Genomic DNA, 21,049 nt, shown 5'->3' with positions numbered 1-21,049 from the left:
TCCTCCTTTACAGAAAAATAAATAAATTAATAGTTTTACTGCTCTACATTCAGTTAATTGCAAAACATTCAGTCTATGAACCACCATTCAATGTAGATTCTAAATTTTTACCATCTAATTTAGATATATCCTTGTGGTATCGCAAAGTAAGTTTTAGGTTTTAAATTTTCTGGTTCTTATGTCTCAGCACACTGCTCACAAGGAATGCCATGCCAAAGAAATAGGCCTGGTATAATCAATTGGATATGTTAATTACATCTATACTTTTGTAAATTTCTCTCAAGGGAACAGAGATAGCATAACACAGTGACATTGCTAAATCGATCAAGAAAGCTTTATATTCCAACCACAAACAGAAATTAGAAACAGCATTCAAGGTATTAAATATACATGACATGCCTAACATCTCACTTGACTCTGGGTTTTGCCCTGTAGTCTTCTTCTAAGACATGCCCCAGAAGAAGCCTATAGGAATATATGCCATGGTCAGGTGATGCATTATATGTGCAGCATAATTTTAATGCTTTGTAAACTGTTTTAAGCTTCTGTTCCCACCTTCTTTTCACCTAGACTGTAAGCTTATGTTCTCTTTTGCACTTGCTTGTTATATCATGTTTTCATAAACCTCTCAGTTTTTCATATGAGCCTTGGAGGATAATAGGTTTTACCATTGTATACATTTATGGGATAGGTAGTGAATGTATTATTGCTGAGGTTCTGGTCACTAATGCCCCAAAAATTCAGAGAACAGTGGTCCCAAAGTTGATTGAAAAAATGGAATGGTGGATATCCTGTGGATAGATGATAAATGTATTTAGTAAAAAAAAAAACTTTGATGGCAATATAACAAATACTATTGTTTTACTTTGCTGAATATCTATTATGTAAACAAGTTTACCACAAAACAATGTATTTATCAATGATAAAATACATTAAATCCCATTTTGCAGTACTGCACCATTGACTGTATATTTTTTATAACCAACCATCCTAGCTAACATCAGTGGTTGCCAAATGTAGAACATCAGAGATACCTACTAATCACTCCATAAATGTGTGATTACTTTACAAATGACAACCATTCCTTCCCGTAATTTATACAAATTAGCTTGTAAGTCAGAATTGCAGGAATGGAATTCTGTTTTCAAAGCTTTAAATTAAATAATTTTTTAAATCAAGCTTTAAAAAGCACATATATATAGCATTAGTCAAAAAGGTTCATGACCTAGATTGGAAGTTCCCTTCAAAGAACCACACGCATTTTATTTATAGGCATATTTATTTTGCCTGTTTATATTGAAAGCTATGAATTTATCAGTCAGATAATGGCTAACTGAAAAGATGGTAACAAATTGCAAGCTTTTGAGACTACCTTGGTCTCTTCATCAGGCTAGTATACCACAAATTCTGAAGAGTCACATATTTATACACAATAAGACACAAAAATAATGCAATAGATAAGTTAGGTGATGAAAAGCAGAGTTATTATGGAAGAGATAAACAGTTCCGGCTATAAATATTTTAGCAGCTAATAGTTAAGGAGTGTGAAGGTTTTATTGTCCTGTGACTAGGTCCAGTGTTGTGATGGCCTCACAAGTCTGAGGTGCACATTCCTTAGTTGATGTAGAATGACATAAATCCATGCAACACATTCATTCCTGCTCTGAAAGTGTTGCATTATTTTTGTGTCTTATTGTGTATAAATATGTGACTCTTCAGATTTTGTGTTATACCAGCCTGATGAAGGGACCAAGGTAGTCTCGAAAGCTTGCAATTTGTTACCATCTTTTCAGTTAGCCATTAAAAGGTATCAACCACTGAGGACTCTCAAATCTAAATATTTTTCTATCTACTGGCTAACACGGTACAAGAATATATATATTTTCCCTATATCAGTCAGATAAATTATACATAATATATTCAGTAACTTACATGTTGGAATTAATGCCAGAATTGTCTTATTCCAGGTAATGTAACTGCAAATCTTAATATATTTTAATTCTCCAGGTAACAATATGGGTATAAGATGGGTCAGTGGACTGGCAGCTTTATTCATTCAGCAGAGTGTCCAAAGATTTACTACAGATCCTAAATTCCATGCTTATTTTTTTAATATTGCAAAATTGTTTAAAAATTTGTAGAACGGTTTTCACAACCATGAGTGTGAAACTGAGAACAGAAGAGTCATATAAGATAAAGTCTAGGTTCTCTGCTTGGTGAAGCACATCAGGGGGGTAAACACAATGGGGGAGAAATACAAAGACATTTTTTATATGACAACCTTAAACTTATTTATGCTAAAGAAAGTTTTAAGAGACACTCATCTGCTTATACATTTGGCTTATGTCTACCTGTACTTGCATCAAAAATTAAATCTAGGTCTACTATGAGCTGCAATAGATTTGTTCTGACAATTTTAAAAGCAAGTTTAATAACTATGTGGGATGAATGGAAGTTCGTCCTCACTTGGGAAGTGGAAAAAAAATGTAAATTTTAATGCAATTACAGTTTGTGCTAAAATGTACTACATTTTTACACCATCATAGTGGCATAAATTCAATAAAAAATGTATCCCATGGTCTCTAGGGACGCTCTCACTGTCCCTGGTACCTGGCTTAGAAATATTAAGCAACACTGAGCTATACCATTGAGAGAAAATGAACTCTATTCCTCCCAGGAGTTGCCAGCCTTGCAGTTGTGCCGGCACAGCTACAGTCACTACTCACAGAACTGAGAGCTGCGGCAATAAGCACACTGCAGGACCTTGACTAACAGCCTGCTCAGCAGTAATGCCAATTTCCAACCTTACGGATTCCCTTCAAGTGGAAAATCCAAAAATTAAATATGAGGGTCACAAAATGTAAATACTTTCCTGAATCCATAAGAAACAACTCTAATAATAGATCTAAGAATATGCTGGAACATCGAAAAAACTAAACTCCCCATATTCACCTGGAAAAGTTTTCCTTCTTGTGCTCAAAAAATACTGATACACCATGCAGCAGTGGGCCCATCCCATGATGTGTGACTCGTGGCTGTCTGCCAGCTTGGTGCATTAGCACAGGACTAGGAAGAGCTGTGAAGAACAGATCTCCAGATCGTGAATTTTGTGCGTAGCCCTGCACAGAACAGCCGATCTGAATGTGCATATACTTGTCTATCTATGGCTATCTTTACGCCGGTAATGGGGGCTCTGGGTGACACTATTGTGAGGGGTCGAGAGCTGGATGTGGCTCGCGACACTTTCTCAAACCTGAATGTGGTTTTCAGTGTCAGAAAGGTTGGGGACTACTGCCATACAGAAACAGCTCTGTTATAGTATTAGTGAAACTGCCCCCACACAGAACCGGGGTAGCAAACATAATAGCCCTTGTGGGGTAAGCAGCTAGTGAGGTCAACTGGCCTCACAAGATACCATTCCAAGTGTGGTATGTTAGTTACTTTGCTGCTTCACTGCAATATGCATCATTTACTTTGGTATCATCATGTGCATTATACTTACATAGTGACATAATTTTTGTCTATTTTATGTGTTATCATGTTACTGTATGCAATGGTAACACTTGTGCTTCCATTATTGCTCTGCTGAGGAATAATCAGGTGCATTTTCCCTATATTTTGACATAACTGTGCACATAATTCTCGTACTACGACTGTGATATCAGTATTTGTCTATACTGCAACTTTAATTATCACTTTGTCGTGACATCATTGTGTGCTTTAGGTCTGTGCCATGACTTGTCCATGTGCATTTTTCATGTGCATGAATTTCATTAAGTTTAAGGAGGACTATGTTTGGCATTCTCACCTAAAGACTGTGTCTCCTGTAGTAACTTATGGTCATTTAAAGCAGTAGAGGGTCATCAAAAGATTAAAAAAAATGTATACTCATCTCACCTGTGACCTTTCCTGTCCCTTCACTCCTCCTCATCACCCGTCCAGTCCTCGTCAAATCTTCTGAGTCCTACCGCTGGCACTGAAAACCCCACGCCTCTCAAACTGAATTGGTACTTCGTGTTCTTATAAAGCCCTGGATGGTTCTACACATGTGCACGCAAGGTCACGGAGTGTGTTTTGACACCGCTACAATATGACCTTTTACATGCTTTCACAGAACCCTCCCGAGTTTTTTCAGAGATGGAAGTTCCAGCTCAATGAGAGCAGCTCGAGGTTTTTAGCATGAGCAATGGAGTTCAGAAGATGCGATAAAGAATGGAAGGATGACAGGGAGGAGCAGAGAGGCCCAAGAGCTGAGCAATGAGTATAAGGTTTATTTTGTTTTTGTTTTTTTTTACATATTAAGTTTATTATGGTCTGGAGTTAGGAGAGACCCCAGAACATAATAAGTGATATTAAATTTGCAGGGAGTAATTTCTCTGTGAATTGAATTTCCTGGGAAAGTTTGCACGAACGGTCAAATTAAAATTTTTCCTAATCCACTAATCTCTATTACGTATCCACTTGATAGGGAATAATTGTTGTATTGGTGTAGTTACCACCACTGGGATCTCAGTGTTCACTGTCAAAGATGGCTGAGCAGAACACTTCTCTCAGCTACCTTCACATCTTCAGTGTCATTTACTTAAGGTAAACGAGCATTCATAGTAACGAATGTTCATGATAATCATGTAGTCTAAACAGGATACCCATCACCTGATAAATAAATGAAATGGATGTTCATTTGGTGAAATTATCTTTTGAGATGCAAAAAATAGATCATCATTCTCAACAGTGCATCATCCTGTGTAAACAAGCCAAGAACAATGACAGCCTGAATGATTTATTGCAGCCGAAGCCAGGTTAGTCTGTGTAAACAGGTTATTATGGCTTGTTGCCATTTGGCGGTCATTTAACACTGTGGATCACGACAGTAGTTTAATTTATTTTTTTTTGACAATGGTCCTGCACTAGTCCCCTATTCTGTGAATCAGTGTGGTTCCAAACTATTATCACCTATCCAGGATAAAGGGAATATATTTTATGGAAATATCCATTAAATGGTCATTATTGTTTCAATAAACATATCTATGTATACTCTATCAAAAAAGTAACATACTTTCATTACAAAATAGTCATTTTTTGAGTGAAAAATTGCTCAAAAGTCATGGGCACAAGGCCTCTCCCTTCTGACCAATTTTCAGTTCACAGTCTTTTGCCAAGACTGATTTGTCAATGGATACAAATCAGCAGAAGGCATTACAGGAAGAGGAGGAGTCATCTATACAAGCCTAAAAGTGATACAGGATCTCCATACTAAACACATCTAACTTGCCTCTTCGTATTCTCTCTTTCTCATCTGTTTTTATGCAGTGCGAAAGCTAAATTACAGCTGTCCCCAGTCCAAACAGCCATTCTAATCACAAGTTCCTACTGCTTTGCATTGCACACACATAGCTGTTTTACCTACAGAAAATGTGCAGACATAAAAATCAGCCACGCAGTTTTGAGGGTGAAAAATTTGTTCCCCAGCAAAATAAACTTTTTTATAGGCATTTAGAAAACTGTAGCGCCACCTGGCTGCTGAGATTCTTGGACGAGTCATGCCCCTATCATAGCCCCTATGCAAACCCCAAGCCTTGCCTTTTCCTTAGTCTTATTTTTTTAGTTACTTGTAAACACTCATTAATCATTGCATTAATAGTTCTAAATATCATAGTATTAGTAACATTGCTATAAGGGTACCTTAACTCTTAGCACTTTTGACATTTTTGGGAATTTTTCTTTTTTTTGCTGGCTTTAATATGATGCCAGCTGTTTTTTTTAAAATTTATAATGCATTATTAAATGTACTACTTACAAATCATTATTATTGGTGGTGGGGTGACTTTTTTTGTGTTGGATTTGAGCGTTATTACAATATATTTTTTATATCAAAAGCACCATTGATGTTTTTTTTTCTTAGGCCAATCTTTAGGAATAGCAAATTTCCAAATAGAAAAAAAAATCACTTTTCAACTGTTACAACATTGAAAATAATAAAAACTAAAGTTAAATAAAAAATGCTTGTTAAAAAAACACAGAAATTAGACATGAAAAAAAACTTACATGAATAGGAAATTTAAAGAAACTGTTCTGGTTTCTTTTCAGAAAAGTATTGTTTCCACAGTTCACTACCATAAATGGGTGCAGTAAACAGTTTAGACAGAAAACTCCATTATTACTTTAGAAGAAATGCAATTTGATTATTGTATGTGAAAATACTTCCATTTATAGCCATATGAGCTAAACATACATAGCTGAAAAAGACTCCCTATTGTCATATGTAGCTTGGTTTTGCTATCATATAAGCAATGTATGTTACAGTTTGTTATTAATCTATTTTTTGGCTATGAAAGCCATAAATGAGTTATAAAATTGTGTACATAAGCTGCACTAAGCAAGCCAGCACTTCTATTTGTGGGGTATTTCTATTACATTTTATCAACTTTAAGCATTCTAATTTGACCAAACTTTTCTTTTGAAGCACCACACTTACAGAATTACGGAAATGATTGCCGAACTATTTCAAATCAACTCTGCAATACGATTTTCTGCACTGTATTCTACTGGGAGGGAATTGGATATAATGTTCCTACACAGTATATTTGCTATTAACCAGCTTTCAAAAATTGCCACATTGTGGAGATTGCTTCTTGGAATGATTTATGCAATTACAAAAAAATGGAAATGTCGTCCTTTTTATTTTCACATCCTGTTTTTTTTCTATTGTCATTATCAATATTTTCAGAAAAGTAAAAATTGTCAAGAAGAGAAAAACATGTGTTTTTGCAACCGCTTGGAATGCATCAATGATATTGGAATGTTTCCAAGATATCTCTGTGTTATTCACTCTTATATACTGTAATGCTGCCAATATTTTTTTCACATTTTTATCCTGCAGTGTTCCTACAGCTAGTCATGTAATATTGTGTGTGTTGAATTAATAAACTCAATCGATCAGATACTGGAGGGTAATTAATTCAGTTAGGAAGATATCAGTAAATTTAGGACTGTATATTTTTTTACTAACTTCACCTAACCATTGCAGTATGTATAATATAGTTCAATATTTTCAATTTAGGAGAAACACAACAGAAAATAGTTGTATGTCTTTTTGTCTCATTTTTATTTTTTATGCTTTGTGGCATTAAAAGAAATCTGTCAGTAGGTTCAACCCTCCTAAGCCATCTATATGGGCATGCAAGTCATTGAATAAAATGATACTTTGATATTTTGAGAAATCAGTGTTCTTTTTTAATATGAACCAAATCAGTTCTCATACTTTGCACTGACGAGGGCCAACAGCCCGAAACACCGTGTCTGCAAATTAAGATTCTGATTTGGCTTTAATCCTAAGTCATATTGTACGACTCGTTAAAGGGTTTATTGTGACGTGTAGGATTGCTACTTCCAATACGTGGCGCTATAGAGTACAAGTCCTCTCTTTCTCTGAAGAGGCAATTTGCAGATTATTATTAATCAACTTTGGAGTAAATAAGTGATAAATAGAGGACTGGAATACGCAATGTATGTCTTGTCCATGCAAAGTGCACTGAACACGTAAAGCCCATTTATCATTGAACGAATACATTTTTTAGTTAACAATTGAGAAAAATATCACAATTGGTTGTTAAGTCGACAGTCTGATCATTACCAGAAAAGTTAAACTTGAATTACAGAAATAATATGATGTAGACTTTTTCCCGTGTAATTTATATAAAGTGAGATAATTAGCGTGCACCTAAAATCTACATCCTCACAGTTTTTCCTTTTCATACAAGGTTATGGTCATGTTTTTCTAGAACATTAAAAAAAGGACAGTTTTAGAAATATGGATTGATCTGTTTCATTTGATTTCATTGCACCTCAGCCAGCACACATCTTGGGCAGCGAGACAAGAAAGTAACTGCTTTATCAAGCTGATTATAAAGCTATCCATGGATTGTCAGCAGGTGTTTCTGAAAAGAGTGATCAGTCACTATTCAGAGACACACACAGATGGCAATTTTCTATTGCACCTCTATGGTTGCCCTCCGCATTGAGAGAAAAACACATGGAGAATTACATGAGCAGAGACATAGATGAAATACTGAAGAAAGGAAAAGGATGAGCAAACATATAGAAGGAATATAACCAAAGGCCAGAATAAAAGGATCTCTTAGGGGGCTGCTGATAATAACTAAAATTCTATGGCAAAATGTTACAATAATATATAATATACCACCATTTTATTATTTTTTTAATGTGATATGTCTACCTTCTCCATACCTCTTCTTCTATAGAAAAGTCGACCAGTAATACCTTATTCACCAGCCTACATCTTTACTTTCAAAATATTTTTGTTGTATTATAGAATTAATGAAAACATATAAAGTGCCTAAATGAATCCTTTCAATGTCATTTAGGCTAGATTTACATCATGATAATGCTCTATAGTAAGCATTCCATCAGGGAGTTTTTATACCTGAAAATGGTATTTAGATGTATCCCTCTGTGTATCAAAGTTACTTACATGATAACTTTGTCTTGATTTGACCTGCTTTCTAACCGTGTAAATCCTTTTTGGGAAAAAAATAATAATAGCCTATGCTTCTGTCTTGAATCCTTTGGATAGAGACATTGTCACCACCCATTGTTTACTCATATAGGGTTATTTATGGCCGGAGATGACAGAACACAACAGTTTAGGGCATTATGGAATATGTATCCATATGGTGTCACTGATGAGACTGTATTCCAAAAGAGTGTCATTTTGGCAGCTGCCAAACTCGTGTGCATGAACATACTTTTTTCCTTCATCTATGATATATAGAATTGTATGCCTATAAAGGGTCATAGGAGCTGTCTGTTGAAGGGATGCATAGGATAATATCCCCAATGTATACATGATAGAAGGCAAAAGCAATATGTTATGAGAACACAAATCATATATACAGACAAACTTTACAGAAGGTCTCTCTGCAAATACATAATTATGCAGTGATCAATAGATGTTAAACAAATCAAAGCTATCAAATCCAAGATTGCTCGAAGCAGCTGCCCTGTTCTTAAAAACAGCTGTGCATATTATTAGCATTCTCATTACCAACTATATAATGTACTCCAAACAATGACCAAAGATCAAATTATCTCCATATATTTGAACAGACCATATCACCAAAAGTATGGTACAGAACCAAATGGGAGGGATCTATTAGTAAATACACAATCAAAATCCGTAATGCTGGGAAAGACAACCATTTCAACTCAATGCAATATTAACTAGCATGTGAGGAAGAGCAGATAAAACTATCAAATAAAAGTGCAAAATGCACTTTAAAGGTAATTCAAAAGAAATATACCAAAACACTTTGTAATCAACGTGTGAAAATGCCAGGGCTGGCAGTAAAATAGGGAGCCATTCTAATTCAACATGTGTTTCGCCACAATGCTTCATCTGGACATTTTGTTCTATATACAAGCATACTTTTCCAGCACTGTTGGATGCATTCATTCACACTTAAGTACAATTTATACCAATTAATCTGTATAAGGCTTCATTTTGTGGATTGTAGAGGCCGTTTAGATTTGGTTAGGCGACTATTAAAAGTACGTCATCTGATGCTGCATTCTATTACTCTTCCTCTTTATCAAGTAGTTCATTCACAGTCTAGAGAAGGATTTTGGTCCACTGTCCTGTCAGAAACAAAATCATATCCCAGTTAAGTGCTAACTAGATTGGTATTGCCAATGCCTAATCCTACTGATTAAATGTACTTTACCTTTAAATTGCTCTCAACTCTTCCACCAAGGTTCATATTGAGAGACAGACATCTAGACATTGCTTTACTTTTCTACTTTTCTGGATCTCACAAAGATAAGTTGGTTAGAGAAAAAAACTCAAAATCAAACTCCATCACCAAAGAAAAGGTTTCCAATAGTCTGATTTCTACTGCTTATGTTGCTTGGCTCCAGCAAGTCTCTCTTTCTTACTTCACTCTTTCATCCATGATAATGTTATCGGCCCAAGCTAGCAAAAACAAATTTCAAGCCAATAAGAGTTTAGATCACAATTTATAAAAATGACTCCCATCACATGACTGTGGCATAACATGTATAACTGTAGTGTAAAATTGAGCATATGCTTCTTTTATTATAGTGTCTCATTGTATTGCATAAAAGAAGGGGAGCAGATCCCACTATGCTTACAGCATCAACTTTGTTGGGTTCAGACCCAAAATAAAGCAGGTTCAAGAGGAACAGCTGTCACTTTCTTTGCTGCCTGCTACATCCCCTCCTGCTAGCACCATTATTTTGCCTCAAATAAAGTTGATGGTGCAGCCACAGTGAGTGCCGCTTTTCTTCGTTTATACAGTTGGATATTGGACTATGTGTTCCCGCTAAGCTCACCATTGGTACAGGTGGAAGCTCCTGTAGCCTATAAACATCCTGTCGTAATTGAATATGCCTGTTGTACATACTGCAATCTGTGACCTTTTTTTCTATGTTATTGAATAGTATGCCGTGTTTTGCATGTTAGATTCTCAGAAATACTATTTAAAGTCTACTTTTATTATTATTTATTTACTTTAGACAGTTGTTTTATTGAAGCATCCTTCGCTTTCAAGGGGTTTATGCAAAAGTTAAGGCAAAAATAAGAAAATCTTATTGTATGTGAACAGGATTGAGGGTATGTGTCCACGATCAACATATAGTAGCATTTTGAAAGCAGCATATTTTCGCTGCTTCCAAAATGCTGAGTTGAAATCACGCAGGTAAATTTGCATGAGTTCATTAACAAATGCAGATTTACCAAATCCAATACATTCTATTGGAGAAAATTTCTGTTGTGGAGACTAGCATCTCCGCAACAGAAATTGACATGCTGCGGCTCGTAAACCCGCGCCGTGAGTCAGTTTATGCAGCATCAAATAGAAGCACAGTGGGAATGTGATTTCTATAAATCCCATCCACTGTGCTTATAATGTAGCACGCAGCATTTTGGACGCAGCGCAGGTGAGCTGCGTCCAAGACGCTGCTATTCCTGATCGTGGGCACGCAGCCTTAGACTTCTATATTTGTACTTTTTCTGTGATTCTGCAATTTAAGCAAAAAAAACATTTAGTCAACAACTGTAGAGAAGGCTAATGCCCACATGGCACTAAACTCTATATAAAGGGATTCGCAACTAAATCAATCTCTCTAAATAAAAAAATGCATTTAGAAGGGCATATAGATTCTCATTACTGCAATGCATTCACATGTGATATAAATTATAGCCTAAATAGTATGTCAGTGAAAAAACTACTGCATGGGGGTATTCCCTTAAAAATCATCAGAGTAACCCTTCAGATGGAGGATGTTCAACATCCTCCTGAAATTGCATTACACATTAAGTGCATGTTTGAAGTCAGCAGGGTGCCTGGCTAAGATGTTCTCCATGGCTAATTTGATACATATTGTGCTATAAGCTGCTGCAAGTAGCTAGTAATGAAGAAAGTCAAAAAATTTATGGATGAGCAAAATAGGAGCTCTTATGGATGGAGTGTTTTTAAATCAGGTGCATAATTTACCCAGCATCAGACGATCAGACCACATGGAGAGTACATTACTAAATTGGACTTGCAAGCAGATAGAAAAGCAGCTTCTTTTAATAAGTAGTCCTTCAACTTATTGGCTCTACAATTACTCACACCAAATTATCAGCAGCTGCTCAGTGTTTGGTGATTTATCCAAGATAGAGAATTACATTTATTTCCAATCAACAAACCATTCAAGTGCTCATCACAACTTTCTAAAATTATTTTAAGCCAGCCTCTGTATATCTTTAAATGTGTTATGGAGTGTGAGCTCTTCATTTTATAAAAATATTCTATTGCTAAATCATCTTACTCTTATAAATCCAAAATCACGGCTTATCGCACATTGGCCGAGACCTTGTGAACTCAACGTAATCGACCTCTGGTTTAGCTTTGGGAAAAATACCCATACTAGACTACATATGGGTGTTTATTACTTATTATTGTAAGTAAATGTCAAAGATTTAAATGCATATAGCTGCAAGGAGACTGTTGGAAATATGGCCAAGTCCTAATCGGTAACCTACTTATTGGTACTTTTTTGGGGATCACAAAAAAATGCCCTGCACATTTTATATTGCTGAAGAAGAATCAGCTATGACACTCATGACATCAGGTACAGCCGCATGGGCTTCCCATAATAATTTGCAGCTATCACCTAACATGCTTTAGTGCAGGCAATGCGGGGGGACTATCATAAGCTCTAAAAGATGGTTGCCTCAGTCTGTGAATAATACAAAAATTCAAATGACAAGGAGGTGCAGGACCTGCAGAGTCAGTCTGACTGCAAATTGATTGACCTGTGATATACTTCAGTACAGCACTTTAATAACAACAATTTTTTTATTCTTCACATAGTGCAAGCGAAGAGGACAGTTTAATATCACTATATTCTAATTTTGCTACTGCAAAAAATTCTGAAACCAAGCCTTGTGTGTCAGAGAAAGTGTGTTTCCTGGCCTTTGACTGAAAGCCAGAAATTTACATAAAATGTAACCAAAACTATTTTTTTACTTATATACTGGGGCGTTTAGCTTTGATACATTGGAGATGCACATTACATGATCTGGATGTCACTGTGGGCAATTTATTAAGGCAAAATGACATTATAGGCTCCCTTTAAGTAGCCTAAAAAGTTTGCTACTGCAGTGTATTTTTGACAGGCTGTTGGTTACCACTGTGTTCCATCTGTTTTCCCCTAGCCAGATAGATCCAGGTCTTTTGGACATTAATAAGGCTTTGATTGCTTAAAGTGCTCAAAACGGATTCAGTACAGTACTAGGAGACCTTGATGTGTTATGCACATAATTTCTGGGCAATTAAAGGCTTTGCAGTATTGATATTTTGGGAGGAAATTTGTCAAAGCTAGCGAATTTAAATTGCAAAAGTTTCATTCATCTCTATCTACATCTAAATAGTATATACAATATAGTACGGATTCAGGCTGTACAGAGTTCAGTAACTTTGCAATAAGCTGTTTCTGTCTTTTAAAGGAAATGTCCATGAAAAATAAAATGTTAGAATTGGATATGAAAAAAAAATAAACTCAGTCATGCTCAACTACCGGCACCTACCTAGATCCAGAACATGCCACTCCATGGTCTGCCCATGAACATGAAGTGGTGATATCACTCAATCCACCAGTCGACTGACTGCTGTGGCTGTGATTGGCTGCAGCCAAGTTTTAGTTTGCTAGGACAACCCCTTTAAAAGACTGAAACAGCTAACAAAATTACTGTACTCTGTACAGCCTGACTTGGTACTATACTGTATATATAACTTAAAAATTTCATTGTAGATAAATTCGTCCAAAGTTCGGTAAATCATCAAGTTTCCACTAATGCTTTTATTAGAACTTTGTCTAGGATAGTGGTGCTGTATGATGAGCTGGGGGGACGTGTTTGATGAGGGGAGGGAGGGAGGGGGCAGTGAGGGGTCAGAGGAGATGCGGACTGTTAATTTTTTTTTTATTAACTTAATGTGTGGAGATTCCGGCAACACATCAGGGTGCAGAAACCATCCACAACGTCCAGACACAAGGGCTTGTGTCATTGGGTGCTGAAGTCACATATCCCTCTCTATATAAAAATTGGACATGTGGCTTTGGCACCATTTTGTCAGTGTAACAGCGTAGTGAGCCTGCTGCTGCGAGTAGTCAGATAGTTAGTTAGGCGGTTTATTGTCAGCTAGTTCAGATAGATAGGATTCTGTGTCAAATCGACCTTCCAGCATATCAATCCTTTGTGCTAATTGTGTGGTCCCGCCACCAGTCCATATTTCAGCATCTAAATCCTTCGTGCTAATTGTGTGGTCCAGACACCAGTCCACATTTCAGCATATCAATCCTTTGTATTAATTGTGTGGTCCAGACAACAGTCCACATTTCAACATCTACATTTTTTTGCTAATTGTGTGGTCCAGACACCAGTCCACATTTCAGCATATACATCTTTTGTGCTAATTCTGTGGTCCAGTCACACTATCTCGGCAAATAAATAATGATAGTTAATTTAGTGACAGATGACTGACAGGTCTGGGCCTAGGGTTGTGAAACAGATGGTTAAAAGAGGGGAAAGGTACATCCAACACAAGTGGGAAAAAGTGAGGCCGTGATGGAAGGGGGAATAGGCTTGGTGTTCAAGGTGTACGTGGGGTAGGTGGTAATGTTACTGTAAGCTCTACTGAACAAACACCAGCTTGTCCTATCCAAATACAACTGCCAAAAATGTTACTGGACGGGCTATTCGAATCCCTTTCTTTGGCAGCCGCACAGTGGTACGCCTTGTACATGAGGGCCAGAAGAAGTATATGCTCCAGTGGATGGCAAGCGCTGCATCAAGTGGCCTCTCCTCCTCTTCCTCCACTTGAACATGATGCACAGTAAAATCCTCAGAGGTGGCACCCCAATTACCCTTGTTTCGTACACGTCACAACTCTCCAACCGCCCAACTGACTGTGGGGAAGTACAGATGGGCGAGTCTGCAGAGTGGTTCATATATTCTATTCCATAGGCACCAGAGGTCTGCTCCAAAGATTCACAGACTCAAGATGAGGAAAGCATCTGCACCGATGGCAAAAATTTTTTCAGTTGGATCTGAAGCTGGACAAGGTAGGGTCCGAACATAATCCGGACACTCATCACCAGACATTAACCCCAAGGGGTGGAGGTGATCCTGATGAGACTGAGATAGCTGAGGATCACACGGACTGTACTGTGCTGTCAGGGCAGGAAAAGGAGGTGGGTGACTCAAGGCGAGGAGTGGGAGAACAGAGTATGATGATGAGGTTGTAGATCCCACTTGGTGTGAACCAAAAGTCACACAGCTGAGTAGCTTAGCAAAGGAGGTGGAGGAGGAGGAAGACGAGGAGGTTATGTTGTGACTTCCCACACAGACACGGAGTGATGCAACCATGACAAGGACTGCATCCTCAGCCACATCTTTGGCTATGGCCAGCAGTGGTCGCCCGTCTGCAGTTCACAGGGTTGGCAAGGATTGCCTAGCCTGGGCCTTTTTGAGACCACCAAGGATTACCCATTTCACGTTATCTGCCAACTTTGTAAAAAACGACTCATTACAGGCAAAAATTCCAATAATTTGACTACTGCATGCATGAACCGGAACATGTGCGATCAACATGCATTAGTCTGGGCATCTCACTGTGCCAAAATGCGGACTAGCAGGCCACTCCATCCACTGGCTGCTCCATCAACCACTGCTTTTTCCTCTTCCGTCACCATGGCTAGTGTTCTCACAGAGGTCTTCAGCCGCAGAACCTCCACTTGTTTACCCGCTACAGTTAGGTTGAGTGAGAGCCCGTCAGCTGTTACGGAAGTGGACATGCCTGCTGTTTTTGACTGATCTCAGACACATCTTTCTCAATTCATCATACCATTTCTGCCTGCACCTCACTCACAGTCCAGCAGTTTGTCGTGTTTACCCTACTCCACCCTCTCTCAGCACAGCATCCAGCCCTTGGTCCCGCAGTTGTGGTCACGTAACAGATTGTTTTCTCCTACACATGTCAAATCTAAGAGCTTGAATGTCACCATCTTCAATCTGTTGGCCACACGGAAATGCTGCCTTCGCCGTCCCCCAGTAAAAGTTGCCCAGTCGCCATTACTTTTCTAATAAAGCTGTGCCTGCGCTACACCAGCAAGTCGCAGACAACATCACCCATTCCTTGAAAAAAATCTATGTCTGACAGAGTGCATTTCACCACTGACACCTGGACGAGCTGACATGGCCAGGGGCGTTACATCCTTCTGACTGGGCACTGGGTGACTCTAGTGGATGTGGGGTCAGGTGGGGAAGGGCTGCTCCAAAAGTCTTAGAATCCCCAAGGATCGTGGGCCAAACCTGTGTATGTAATACTTTCTCCACTGATTCTGCCTCCTCACCCTCCTCTAGGGCCTCCACCTGCATCCTCAACCTGTGCCTTAATGAGACACGCTTTCCAACAGTGCAGAGAGAATCCACCCCACGTACTGTGTAGCTAGGGCTCACTGCAGTGAGACAGTGTTACAATTAATATGCCTTGGAGATCACAATCATACAGCTCAAGAGTTGTGGATACCTCTCTAGGCCGAGTTTGAGCAATGGCTGTCTCCACTGAACCTGGAACCAGGGAAGGCCGTGTGTAATAATGGTGCCAACCTAGTGGTGGCCCTATGCCGGGGCAACCTCACACACATGCCTTTCATGGCTCACATCCTCAACCTGGTGGTACAGCAGTTTCTCTACTACTATCATAGCCTGAATGAACTGCTGCAGAGAGCAAAGTTGCTGTGTACTCACTTCCGCCATTTGCACCCCACGGGTTATCGACTTGCATCGCTACAAAGGTCTTTGGCCATACCGGTTAACCGGTTGATATGCAATGTGCTGTCACAGTGGACTTCCACTCTGCTCATGTTACAGCAACTGTGGCAGTAGCGACGAGCCCTGATGCAGTATCTCATTTTGCATAACCTGGGCCAACGCAGTATGGATGTGGTGCAAATCACGTTTGCAGAATGGGCACAGATTAAGGACCTCTTCACCCTTCTGCAAAGTTTCAAAATGGCTACTAAGATGGTTAGCATTGATGATGCCGTCATCAGCATCACTATTCAGTCATTTGTGTGCTGGGGCACACTTTGAATAGTCTGCGGGAGGAGGTGGTGGTCCTAGATGAAGAGGAGGAAGCAGAGGAGGATGCCGAAGCAATAAAAATGTCTCTAAGTTCCAGACTGTCATTGCACAGGTGGGTGCCAAGGGAGGGTGGATTACAGCGATCAAGGGACAAACTGTTAGTGAAGGTGGAGGAGCAGAGGAACAACTGGTGGAGGACGAGGATGAAGAAGTGATGGGTGTGCAACAGTCAAGAGATGAAGAGGATAATGATCCCCTCTCTGTTGTCTGTGGCTGGCGGGAGTGGATGGAGGAAGCAAGCTTCAGTGTTATCCTGCCACCAAAACACCATGGGCGTGGACCTCATGGAAGAGCCCGACACATGAGCGCCTTCTTGCTGCACAATCTGCAACATGATTACCCATATTGTTAAGATTCAAAACAGTGCTGACTACTGGGTTGCCACTCTGTTAAATCCACGGTACAAGAGTAAATTTTGCCATATGCTTCCCACCCTGGAAAGGGAGGCGTGCACGCTTGTAGACAACCTTAAGAGTGGTTTTCCCCAAGACAGCAGTGAGGCACACAGTGTGCATCGCAATTCTAGATTTCCAACCCTGGGAATGTCAATTTGTCAACGCAAAAACATTAACAGCAGCAGTAGTGTAAATGGCAGAAGCAATTTCTGTTAGTCGCTTCACACATTTTTTAAACCAGCCCTTGCACCAGCAGAACAGAGTACAAGTCTGAAATGTAGTGAATGACTTGAGAGGATGGTGGTTGAGTATCTTGAGGTCAATATCAATGCCATGTGGGGGGGGTTTGGACCCTTTTGCATTTTGGTATTCAAAAATGGAAGAGTGGCTGAGCTTGCCTGTTACATCTTGGAGGCTTTGCCATGCCCGGTATCCAGCATTCTCTTAGAATGTGTCTTCAGCTCTGCTGGTGGTGTCCTGACAGATAAGCACATCCGGCTGTCCCCTGAAAGTGTAGACCAGCTAACTTTCATCAAGATGAACAAGTAATGGATCTCCAATTACTTTTTCACCCCAGTGGCATAGTGGGCAGATTAGGCGATGGTGTAGTTTTTAGTGTGCTGCATTAGTCTCGCGTTACTTCTGCCTGTGACACTTTTGTCGTGGCTTCTGTGCCTGCTGTTGCTACTGTTGCTGATGTTACTAACAATTTTTTGATATGTGGAGACTCCAAGTTGGGTCTTCATCTGGTGGGTTGCCTGTAGTGGAAGGGGTGTCAGAGCCCCATTATACTATTTCTACTCTGGGGGAAATTGATGCCACTTTAATGGTGTCTGCCCTTAAATTTTATAAATGGTTGGGTCTCCTTCATGTGTGTTGCCTGTAGCAGTAGGGCTCCCAGACCGGCAGGCCTATACTTACTTTCAGTCAATTACCTGTGTTACTATCCTTGAATTTTTCAAGCAATAATAGTATACGAATCTGATATTTGTGCTACCTGAGCAGAAAAGCAGTTTGAGCTGGTGCAGGAGTTATCAGGGCTCCCAGCACAGCAGGCCTACATGGTCCCTCACCCACCTGTCTCATGCATGGCCCATGTCTGACTGCTGCTGTTCCATTATAAAATTTCTACTGTGGGTCAATTGATGGCACTTTTCCTGGTGTCTGCCCTTAATTTTTAGAAATGCCTGGACTTCAAATTGGGTCTCCTTCATGTGTGTTGTGTGAATTTGGCAGGGCTCTCAGAGCACCAGGCCTACACCTGTCACTCATCCACCTGTTACTGATGAATGTTTAAGCTAGAAATGCTGGTCCAAGCCCTGTCCCAGGCCCTGTCCCATGCATCCATACTAAGCAATTATACTATTTGTACTCGGGTCAATTAATGCCACTTTTCCTGGTGTATGCCCCTAATTTGAGCTGTTTTGGCAGCTGTTAAGATACTAGGAATGCTGAGGTAAGACGAGTCTGCTCACACTGTTGTACACTCTGTCTATTTGATTTAATACTGGAGATATCAGGGTGCTGAAGCAAGTTGAGGCCACTTACACTGTTTTCCACCCTGTATTTATAATCTAATACTGTATATATCAGGGGAGCTGAGGTAAGAAGAGGCTGCTCGCACTGCTGTCCACCATTTCTATCTGATCTAATACTAGACATTGGTCCACCCTGGATGCTGAGTGGCTGCTGTGACCTGGAGATCTCTTGGCAATATGTGGTGCAAGTTACCTTCAGGTTACATCAGTAAAGCTTCTTACTGCTCTTGCTCACTATTTCCATTCTAGGACAGGTTTCTGTCAATGTAACTACATAGTGGCAAATTGAATGTACTATGATGATTACCTCCTTTGACAAGAAAAAATCTTATCCTATTAACCAGTCAGAATGAATTTCAACCCCAAACTAAATATATGGCTGTGTTCACATAAAACACCTTATCAAGGTAAAGCAATCTGCTCCTTTACCGGTATGTTAGCAGTTAGGAACAGTCAAGGGTTGTGACAGGTTCGCTTTAAAATTAAATTTCTTGTGTTACAAAAACAGTATTCAAGCTTAGAGAAACATGGAGTAATAAATTGATCTTGATTGATCTTGAAGCTTGTACATGAACTTTGCACCTAAAGTTGTCGCTGAACTTGACAGTTTGAATCTTGGGATCAGAGATACAGTAGATCTCTTTATGCTTTATTCATTTATTTTTTTAATTATTTCTAAATTGCAGATAAAAGGAGTTTTGTTAGCAAAATAGAATTAAAAGTTAGTTTTAAATAGTCAATTACAGAAATAAATAACATACTTCTATTAGGCAAAGTACCCAGTTTCTCTGGTAGCTGCTCTATCCCATGCCCCAGAAGCTGGTTTTGCTGACCTGTGATTGATACGGGACAGTGTTTTCTGGGTAGGCATGTTACCTACGTAGTGTATGAGAAGGCTAGAGGACTTGCTCATTGCATTGGTAGAAAAACTGTAGGGGAACAAAAGGGCACAAGACCCTTTTGGGTATAAGGAAAGAAAATAAAAGGTGCTCACCTGAGCGGGTTGTGTATAAACACCTGAAAATATCATCTGGGCTGCTTCATGTCTGGGGGATGATTTCCTCCAGGATAGATGACCAATTTGGGTGATAACACGATAATTAGGCTGCTGTAATATTACTAACAAAGTATTCATATGCCCGCATAATAAGTGAACAGGTTAGGAAAATAGCAAGAGTAAATGTTCCCCCTGTAAGTGAAAAGAAATAGAAAAACAAGGTGGAGTACTCCTATAAACTGAACAAAGACCACTGCTGGAGTATCCACAAACCACCAAAGAAATATTAAAAGTTATTAGGACATCTTGAAAATTACAGTACATGTATGGTATCATGGTGTAATAAGGAGGAGCACATGATTATTTTTTTAGCATTTTTATGTTTCTCTTTTTTCTTTTTTGGATTCTTACTGTTTTTCTCACATTGACATGCTGTTTTAATCACTTTATGCATTCTTTTTTATTCTTCCATCTTCACAGCACCCTACTTCCACCTCTCACTTATATTCATCAAGTATCACAATGGTCTTCTTTCTCACCATGAATGTTTTTCTCACTATGAATTTTTTTTTCATTTTTATATATTTGTTATATGCACGTGTGCACTTTGCACCAACATAATACAGGTGGTTCATGATTATTGTCAACCCTTTTCTCTTGCTCTCCTCCCCCTGCTCAACTGTCCCTTCCCCCACCCAGCCCTGCCTCTTTGCTCGTACCCCCACCTTTCCTTATCTCCTTTCCTTCTGATCCTAGTGCAATTTCAATCATGGCCACGCCCTTTGCACTTGAAGAAAATGGCCACCAATGTGCGCATGAGCAGTGTATCCAGACGCCATATTATTCCGGCTGGCCATCAGTGATGCATCATGGGCACGTCATTCATGTCACTGGGTCATGATTTATCCGACATGCGCATAACGCAATGATGGCTTCGGGTGGATATACACAGATTGGCATGGACTGCCTTGGCCATGCACCACTTATTTTGCCCCATTTAAACCAATATATAAACCCTGGAAGGACAGAATATTTAGCACCTCACTTTGAGAAAGCAATTTCGCAAAAAAAGGAAAGGGGCAAGCGTGGAAGCTGTATCATTTCCATACACCATGGGTAAGCAGTGAGTGCATTTAGCATTAATCTTACATTTTCTCTGGTAAATGCATGTGACGCGCCCCTGGGCCTGTGTCGCGCTGCGTTGCGCACGCAGGAGCTTACCCGGAGCCGGATCTCTTGAGGGTTGTAGTCTCGTGGCGGTGACCCGGTCCGTGCCCAGGGAGTCAAACTGAGCGGCGATGTAACAGCGGTAGATGCAGGACGACTACGCCACCCGTTGAATGCAGCTATGGAGCTGCCGCTGCAGGACAGTCCGCTGAGGCCGGTGGAT

The 21,049-nt window shown here is 39.5% G+C and overlaps 1 protein-coding gene across 6 annotated transcripts in view; it reads right to left on the bottom strand.

The window, feature by feature from the left end:
* SOX2 (SRY-box transcription factor 2) overlaps nt 1-21,049 on the bottom strand; it is a 1,587,917-nt gene that overhangs the window by 1,029,987 nt on the left and 536,881 nt on the right. The window lies entirely within an intron of this gene.

Source organism: Phyllobates terribilis, unplaced genomic scaffold (genome assembly GCF_046119375.1).
Source record: "Phyllobates terribilis strain yellow unplaced genomic scaffold, ASM4611937v1 Scaffold_3__8_contigs__length_932513732, whole genome shotgun sequence".
NCBI lineage: Eukaryota > Metazoa > Chordata > Amphibia > Anura > Dendrobatidae > Phyllobates > Phyllobates terribilis.
This window is presented reverse-complemented; position numbering and strand designations above follow the sequence as displayed.